At 46.1% G+C, this 8,985-nt stretch overlaps 1 protein-coding gene across 2 annotated transcripts in view; it reads left to right on the top strand.

The window, feature by feature from the left end:
- Positions 1-455: 455 nt before the first annotated feature.
- Positions 456-8,985, top strand: part of LOC112455518 (ets DNA-binding protein pokkuri) — a 35,945-nt gene continuing 27,415 nt past the window's right edge. Inside the window, exon 1 of one of the 2 annotated variants that reach the window (XM_025017487.1) lies at positions 456-1,322. The gene's annotated coding sequence lies outside the window, so the exon portion shown is untranslated. The remainder of the gene's footprint in view (positions 1,323-8,985) is intronic. The other variant, XM_025017490.1, reaches the window with a different exon arrangement.

Here is an 8,985-nt window from a genome sequence, read left to right as displayed (position 1 = left end):
GAGGAGAGACGATCGGCCGGGGGGGGGGGGGGGGGGTTAACTCGACGACAATCACGATCGCGATTACGAGGAAGCTACGAGGAAGTCGGCCGGGGATCTCACTCTCTCCTTGTTCCTCTCTTTCTCTCCCTTCCGTCCTCACCCCCTCGCCGGTACGACGCGACTTCGCGGCGATCTACCCCACTTCAGCCGCGCGATGACGGCGGTTCGATTATTTCCGCTGGCGCCGACGCCAATGGCGGCCCGCGATTGGCCAACGGTGGCCGCCAATGGTCGGCCGAGCGGTTCCACTTGTTCTCCGGAGTAGTCCGGAGTATAGTAATACGGCATCGTGCCGTCTCGCTCGCGCACGGCGCACCATCGCGGCGCAGCGACCGGGCGTCCGTCGGGTGGAGCGGAGCGGAGAGCGGAGCGGCGTGGGGTGGGGTGGGATGTCGCGCGTCTGGCGGCAACCTTCACTCGACACTTCCTACAGCGCGGCGGACGGATCAGTCGCTCGCCGACCTCGTAACGCGACAGTACCGAGGTACGAAGCCGCTCGTCGATCGCAAATCGCAATCGCAGGCGCCGCGTTGCTGCAACGACGAGGCCGTCGAAACGCCGTCGACGAGGGTGATATATCGCACCTCCGCGCCTCCCCCCTCCGCGAGGGCCGTTGTCCGTTCCGCGCGAGCGCGTACGTCCCCGCGTCCGTCATCCCTCCCCCCCCGCCGCGCCTCCTCCGTTGTGCCGTATCGCGAAGACCGGAGGAGAACACCGGTGGAGTATTATACGAGTGCCGCGACGCAAGCAAGCCAGAGAGACAAATCACGAGTGACACGAGTGCGCTAAAACTGGGGAGTGCGAATGACCGAGGATTCTCTCCCGTTCTTTTCTTCTGTGATAACTTGACGAACGCGTCGGCTGATACGCGTACCAGGATAGTAATCCCTCTCACGTGTTCACGTGCGCCGCGACGACGAGTTTCCGCGCGGGATAATTTCGCCGTCTCTGTCTCTCTCTCACTCTCTCACTCTTTCGGTATCTCGCGCGCGCGGATGCCGCCCGCCGCGACCTGATTACGCGCGCCGCGTGCCGTCCCCGTGCGTGCATGCGTGCGTGCGTGGAGCGCACGAATCGCGAGGAGTGCGACGAAATTTGAACCCCCGCCGATGAACAACGGTGGAATGATTTGTGCCCGGTTGGAACGCGACGGCAAGTGATAATTAGTCCCAGCAGCTCGGTGTCGGTGCCCCGGCAAAGGATTTTTATCGACGAAGAGGAACGGAGCAGCGAGACGGAGCGCCGACAACGGACGACGAAGCAGAGGCAGCGATATCGAGGTAATTGTCCGACGACGAATTTTCGCGGTGTCCTTCTTCCCCGTCTCTCGGGGTGCGCGCGTGTGTGTGCGCGCCGATACCTATACGTACGTGTCACGTAGGATGCCACGCACAGTCGGGGGCGGGTGCGCGCGCTCGACGCTCCTTCGACGGTTTCTCCCGATTGTAAACAAACCCTCGCTGTGTCACCACCGGTGCCGCGCCGTTCCGCATTTCGCGGAATCGCGAGATTCGCCGTTTTTACGAACGCCGCGGAACTCGCTCGAGATTCGCGATTTATCGCTCGCATTCGCGTACTCCGCGTTTCGCGATGAATGATGTGTCTTTATATTTCTATCGATACAGATTAACTTTCGTCTCGGTTTAACTTATTCTTTATCCTTTTCTAATTCTAAGAATTAGAAAAAGATAAAGAATAAGTTAAACCGAGATTAAAGTTAATCTATATTTAGAAATGGACATGAAACTATTTTAAAAACAGGCCTGATCTCGAACTGTCATAGTTCCCAATTGATTGTTTTTAATTTTAACTTGCCTGACTATTGCCAGGCGCTTGTGGCGCCTGTATAAATGACATTGTTTCTTTGTGCCAAATATAACACCTGAAAATGTGGCTTTTACAGCTATAGTTTGAGCAAATTATGTTTTAAGTGTGTCCAATCATCCTTATTTTTCATTCCTTTTTGCAAACACTAAAATAAAGTTGCATCCACAACGATTTTAAATGCAGTATTATTAATAGCGAAAACCTATAATCGATACGGATACGAAAATCAGGGAAATTACTTCATGAATAACATACGAAGATTGCATTTGATTGCGGTAACGACGATTCGCCTCTCCTTCGAAATTCCTAATTTTGCAAATTATTTAAATTTATCGCTTTCAATTTGACAGTTCTCGTGGAAAAGTTGCCGGTATTTTCCATCCCGCAAATCTATTTCTCGCGTCTCGACGCGACTCTCGCGGCGAGACGCGTCGAGCTCTCATATGCGAAAGGTCAGCCACTCGACGCCGGTCCATTTTCGTTCTTCCTCGGTTCTCCTCGTGGAGGCCGCGCTCGAGATACGCGGAGCGAAACGCAGCCCGTGGGCTCGTTACCGTATCCGAGCACGAGGAGTTAATTCCGGCGCGGCGCGGCGCGCCGCGACGCGACGCGCGGTATACCCGGAAATCCGCTGGAAGCCCCGGCCGCCTCGCTTTTAATCCGCTTGACGATGTTAATAACCGGTCGTGCGGAATTTAATTAACGCGAGTCGCTGACGTCAAACGCGCGTTCGCCTCCGCGCGGGACATCGCGAACGGGTAAATAAGTCCGCGTCGTCTCCGTGTAACGCGGAATGCGAGTGCGTCTCTCGTGAAAGCCCGACAAATCGGAGGATTCTTCGGATTAACCGCGAGTTTTCCGCGCCACGAGAAATTAACGAGTCGCTCGATCGCGCCCGAAATCATGGAGTAATCAATTTTGTTTGGAATTCATGAAGAAACAATGGATATAATAACACTGATGAAATAAAGCATGACAGTAATAATTATATGTAATCTTATGTACAACAATCTTTTATCTTATCACGCGAAGGTGGACTCTAAAATGTTAATTAAGGCCTATTAGCATATCTTGGTGTAATTTTGAACGGCTGCCATTTGATGCTAAACGTATATAATTAGATGCAATTACGTAAGGTACAATTATTTAACCTACAGCAATAATTTAAGGTGTGCTTAGCCTACTTTTAAGATACCGAACTACTTTGGTGACGCTACTTCCCAGTGAGATAGCTTCGCGATGATTCATATAAATATTAAACGTTTTATACGTTATATATACGTATATGATCATATGAATACAGAAAGACTCGAAAGATACCTGATACAAAATTAGACAGGTTTCGATCGTTTTCGCATTGTCACATTTATTAGATATAAATAGATGTTACGATATCTCTCTCGACGTGTTATGCAAGCGAGATTGTGTAACGTTTACTTACAAGTTCCTACAAAAAATTAAAATGAGTACGCGCGGGTTATACGTCGTGCGGAAACGAATCGACGTTCAAACACACCTCCCGAAGCGGATGTCGAAATATTCAAAGGCGATTCTGTCGGCTCGAAAAACCGTTCCGCCTTAAATGGGGCCCCCCCTCGAGCGGATTTCTGCCGGAACGGCGACGATCGTGGCGACGTTAAAGACGTGAGCGCGCGTGTCACTCCGACGACAGGGATCGATGGGATCTGGCGAGACTCTACCGGCTACGGAAACGTGTTTACGTAAACCCCAGCCCGCCGGTAGGAACCGCTCGTATTTCTTAATCGTTATTGAGGAAGTTGCGCGTTATCATTTACATAACGCGAGCGCGAGCGAGCGAGTTTGCGCGCGTAATACCCAACCTGCTCGGGGCTTTCGCAAGATTTCCGCGAGTCTTGTGCGGGCACCGCCATCAGGCGAAACCGGCTCTCTTTCTCTTTCTCAAGTTTTCTGCGGGGTATCGTTCCCCGCGCACGTGCCCCGTAACCCAATCGTCGCGACCGAAGACCGAAAATCGTAATTCCGGTGAGTTTCGTTTTCGACTGATACGCGAATAATCGCATGTTCGTGTGCCTGTGTGACACGCAAGTTACGCAGGCATTATACGCAGCCACTTAATGCGCCACAAGATAAAAGGAAAACGCATTCTCTACGAACGCAGAAAGAAGCGCATTTGCGTACGTACGCGACAATGACAATACAGATTTGCGTTTCCGAAAGCATCGCAATAATTTTTTAGGAACAAATACCACTCGAATAACGCGGAAAGATTCTCACAATTGATTTCTAGACAGTCTGGATTTCTTATTCCTGTCGAAGTTATTTAAATTTGACAGCCAAGAAGCGAGGAAAAGAAATCAATCGTCAGCGAAAATTCACGCTGCGGTAATTTCAATGATGAATCGATATGAGTTTAAAAAATAAATCACGCGACGTTGCGTATCCGTGTCACCGCTATCCTATACTCCGATTGGTCGTGCGATAAAAATAGATAACGCAACGAGGAAACTCGTCTGCGAAAAACTTCAGTTCCTCCCGGGCAAATTAACCGAGAGTGAGGATGAGAGAAGCGGTCGCGCGTGACGATATCCTCGTCGCGCCAGGCGCGAGCCGGAGCTGCTTTCCTCCTTTGTCCGGTAAAGACGCGGATTGATTACTGATTAATGCGGATCCTCCTCGCGATACTTCCTCATTGCGAAACCGCGAGAACGGTGGTCGGCGCGGCGCGACGCGGCGCAACGCGCGTGCAATTAAATCTCCTCCGCGAGAAGAGTCCGTCGTCGTGGAGATGTTTACAAACTCCGTGAGTAGATAGTAAGAAGACAAAGCGGGGAGTCGGTCGCTTGATCCATTGGCGTAAGTTGGAAATCCGTTTGCGAATCTTGGAAAAATATGTTAGGAGCCAAAGCCATCTTTTAAATCTCTTTATTCATACGCGTATGAAACATTAATTATCAATTAGACAATTAAATAGCGCTACAAGCGCGTTGCTAACACGATATAAAGAAGTCTCTGAGGCAAAGGATTTATTTCTTTATTAATAGTAGTACAAAATGTTTTTGTCGACTTTATAAATTATTTCAGCTGATACAAACTCACATTAGGTATTGCAGCGTCAAAGTTTATCACGCAGGCTAACAATGCGAAGCGAAAAGAACGCACGAGAATTTAACATGAGTTTTAACTTGGTGAAAAATATGCCTGAGAAATCGCAGAGTCATTTATCGTCGATTCAACACAAAGATATTCGGCTGCCTGGTTGATTGCTGGTGGTTTCCGGTGACGACGCCGTTGCCGCTGGCTGGCTGGCAGACGACTGCGATATGTACATAGGTTATCATCTGCATGCACGGGTTACAAAGAGTGTACCAAGCGAACGAGCGGACGCGTAATCCTCGTTCCGTGTGGCCGTCGTATTCTTAACTTTGATACGACACGCTGTCGTCATCGTCGGATCCAAATACATTGCACGCGTCGCGCGTCGTGTCGCAGGTCGCAGCTGCAAGTCAGGCTGCCATTCTCTTGGCGTCGAAGAACGGAGGAAAGAGAGAGAGAGAGTGGAATAAATGCAAGCTGCGAGAGTAACAGTTTGGACAGGAACCGGAAGCTCGTTCGCCGCGCACAGAATTGCAATTCTTCCCTCAACGCTAAATTTAGCGATGTCTCTCTGCCGCGATGCCGCGTGCAAAGTTACGATCTTTTCTCTTTCTATTTTTTTTTCTCATAATTGCGTTCTCTTTTATAATCGGATATATATAATTTAAATTAGCACTGCACATAACACTGTTGAAGAAATATTTAAACTTTTTTTAGATTCTTGAACTTTGCGGCTTTAAAATTAATCTGATTATGAAATTTGTTATAAATATTGAGTGTATACAACGATCATTGAACTTAGATAATGATTATACATGGGTAAGACGCAGGAGAAGCCCGTAAATCCGAAATATGCAATTTAAATAGATTGTGAGAAGCGTATATCTGTCTTGCTGCGCGAACTTTCCTAATAGGAATTATACATGCGCCGGATGCTACTAGAGAGCATGGATATTAATGTCGCTGTTACTTGAACATTCGCCAGTTATCGCGCGTACATAGGTCGCGACGCGCGTTGATTGATTTACGATTAAATTAATAAGTACAAGCTGGGCGCAGCCGACCCAACTCGCGCGGCGCACACGGCTTGATTTACGATTGTGCCGCGTATACGAACGAGATTCCGCGATATGCGCTAAAAAAAAAATTAATCAGACTTTTACGACTTGTTGACAACAAGAGTAAAATTAAACGTAATCGCTGCTAACATTCTTAACGTTCGCGCAATGTTTCTTCTTCCTTGCGATATACAAGAGACAAATATGAAAAAGCAACTACGAAAGACAAAGGTACGAAATTAAAGACTATTTCACCCAGGAATATATTTTTATTAGTACATTAGGGGGATACTTCAATTTTCTAAGCTGTACCTTTTTTTACGGAATTTTTATGATAATTATTTCGACGCGAAAGACACTTTCGAACTGTGTAAAGATGATTTGTAGACGTGAAGAAAGAAGCGTATAGAAACGTAGAGTATACCAAATGGACAATACGCGTCCGGAGGCTGACGTGAGCGTCGAAAGAACGTGGAATTCCCAAGGAGAATGCCGGAGTAGAACCGTAGACAGTAACTCGTGACCGAGACGGGAGAGGAGAGACGAGTCTTTTGAACGCGCGCGGCTCCGTCGTCCCGCTGGAAGACCTGTCACCCGGAAGCGCGGATAGAGAAACGCACACGCGAAGGCCTCCTCTCTCGGCAACTTATAGCGGCGCGGCGGCGGTCTCGCCGCGTCGGCGAAACATTAGCATTTAAAGGGGACGGATTACCGGAATTGCTCGGAATTCAGCGATGCACGAGGGTGTGTATCGTTAGTTGCGCACTTTCTCTGAACCACGGCGATATCGGAGTAATGCCGGTTATTCCGATTAATGTGTCGAGGCGTATCAGTAACCTTCTAATCTTTATTTTTTCCGTTTCTCTCTCTTTTAATTTATTTCGTCTTATCCATTTTTTAACGCGTTTTTTACACAAAGCAGTTATCAGAAAAGTGCCAATTATCAGAAATTGTTAAAGTCGGAAAGCATAATACACGCAAATCTCAGAGTTTTATATGATCACAAACCATTGCCCGACACACGTAAATCGCAAAGAAAATCACCAAAGAATTGGAAACCTGCACGAGTCTTTAGTCTCGTTTTATATAACGTCAGAGGAAACGACCGGCGCGAAGGATGGTTCGTCGAAGTCGACGTTGATAAGAGGCCGGGAACAGGGTGAATAGAGGAAAATGAGAGGTGGGCTGCGAAGGGCGCGTATATAGAGCGGAAGGAGAAGTCGGGGAAGAGGGGAAGATAGAGAGCAGGGAGAGAAGAAAGCCTTTCTAACGTAATTCCATCGAGCTCGCCGGAAGAGCCCGGAACCCGGAAGTAAGGGAGGAAGCGCACTACCGTCGGCTACTGAGGGAGTAGGTAGGGGGTCAAGGGCGGGAGGGGCGGATGGAAATTTCTTCGGTGCTTGCTTCTCCACTCTAGAGCGGCTCTATCGATCGTCGAGATCGCGGGCGAGACCAACTCGGGCGAGGAACACTCCTCCTCGACCTTGATCAAAGACCGCCCAATCTCGTAATTAATAAAATCCTTCACCTATTTAAAGAGATCGGGCACCGACTTCCTTAATGTATGTAAAAATGACAAAGATAGGGCGTAATAACATACGGAAATTTTTTAGAAAGATTGAACGTTTGCTCGATAATACAATACTTTATGCATTTTTATAATTTGTAGAGTATTTATTAATAAAATATGGCAGAAGCCATGATCTAATTTTCTAGGAAACCAATTGCGCATAAGAATATAATATATAAGAATATATAAAGTTACAATAGACCAGACAAGCGCGATCGATGCTGACGAAGCAATGTCGAGTAGGACAGCTGGATTGCGTCGTTCCGGGAAATTCTAATCTTATATTCATAACCAGATTACTTTTTCTCGCACGCGAACAAGTGGAACAGGCGAAAACAAGCACAAACCGTGTATTTTGTTCCCATTGGCTGACAAACTGATATTTTCTCAATTTTTTTCCTTTTTAGTAGAAATTTATCAATTAAAGTTAAATATAAATCTCTACAGAGTTTTATTACATATAAATTTCTATTAGTTTATTCACATCTAGAAATTCTATTGCGATCTCCAATCTTGATAGTTTTCTTGTAAAAAGAGACTCCTAGAAGCTGTTTAACGCGAATTATTATGCAATAATCGATGTCTGTCATACGTCGGCCGATTATCACAGATATTTTAGCCGTTATTGTCATCGTCGCTCGATCGATAATCGTTTATCGGTGATGACAATAAGGGGTGGTAGCAAGCGTCAGCAAATAATTTTCTTCTTTCGACGAAACAGGACTGTAAGTTCGTCTCGAGTATCGAAATAAATATAAGCATTTTATTTATTTTATCAATATATTTTATCAGTTTTATTAGATAGATCGTGGAATATTGAATACCTACAGAACAATTGTTCGAAGTTTGATAAAAGCATACAATTATTAATTGCAAGTTGATGAAACCATCATAAGCAACTGGTACAGTATATTTTCACTTTACCAACAATACGATTTCCATATTTTGCGGGCAATGCGTCCTATTTTTATTGCATGCCAAACAGAACGATCTTTCGCCCTTTAATTGCATTTCAATCCGCTACATCCGCGGTCGTGTCATTGGAAATTGCGAACGTGTTATCGCCAATCGAGTAGCAGAAAAGAGCATCGACTTCGAATTGTGCCAAGATCGTTGTTAATTGAGATCCCTCTTTTCTTCGATGTACATATACGCTCTTCAATATTTTTCCTATAATTTTGGAATCATCTTTAGAGCTTCTTCAAAAACGTCGAGGTAAATTTAAAGAACATTACAGATCCTCGTAATAAAGTAAAGCGTTCTATATATTTCTTCTCTTATTCCATTATTTAATTATAAAATATTCAATTATAACAGACTCTCTAAAAAAAAGACATTACATTTCGCGATTTGTGAAGTTTTTAAAGTTTTTACGTATTTATTTGCTCATTTTTTTACGGCATATAAATATTT

The sequence above is a fragment of the Temnothorax curvispinosus genome, unplaced genomic scaffold (genome assembly GCF_003070985.1).
Source record: "Temnothorax curvispinosus isolate PA1 unplaced genomic scaffold, ASM307098v1 QBEX01006162.1, whole genome shotgun sequence".
In the NCBI taxonomy this organism is placed as follows: domain Eukaryota; kingdom Metazoa; phylum Arthropoda; class Insecta; order Hymenoptera; family Formicidae; genus Temnothorax; species Temnothorax curvispinosus.
The sequence above is the reverse complement of the archived record's forward strand: the minus strand, read 5'-3'. Positions and strand labels throughout refer to the sequence as shown.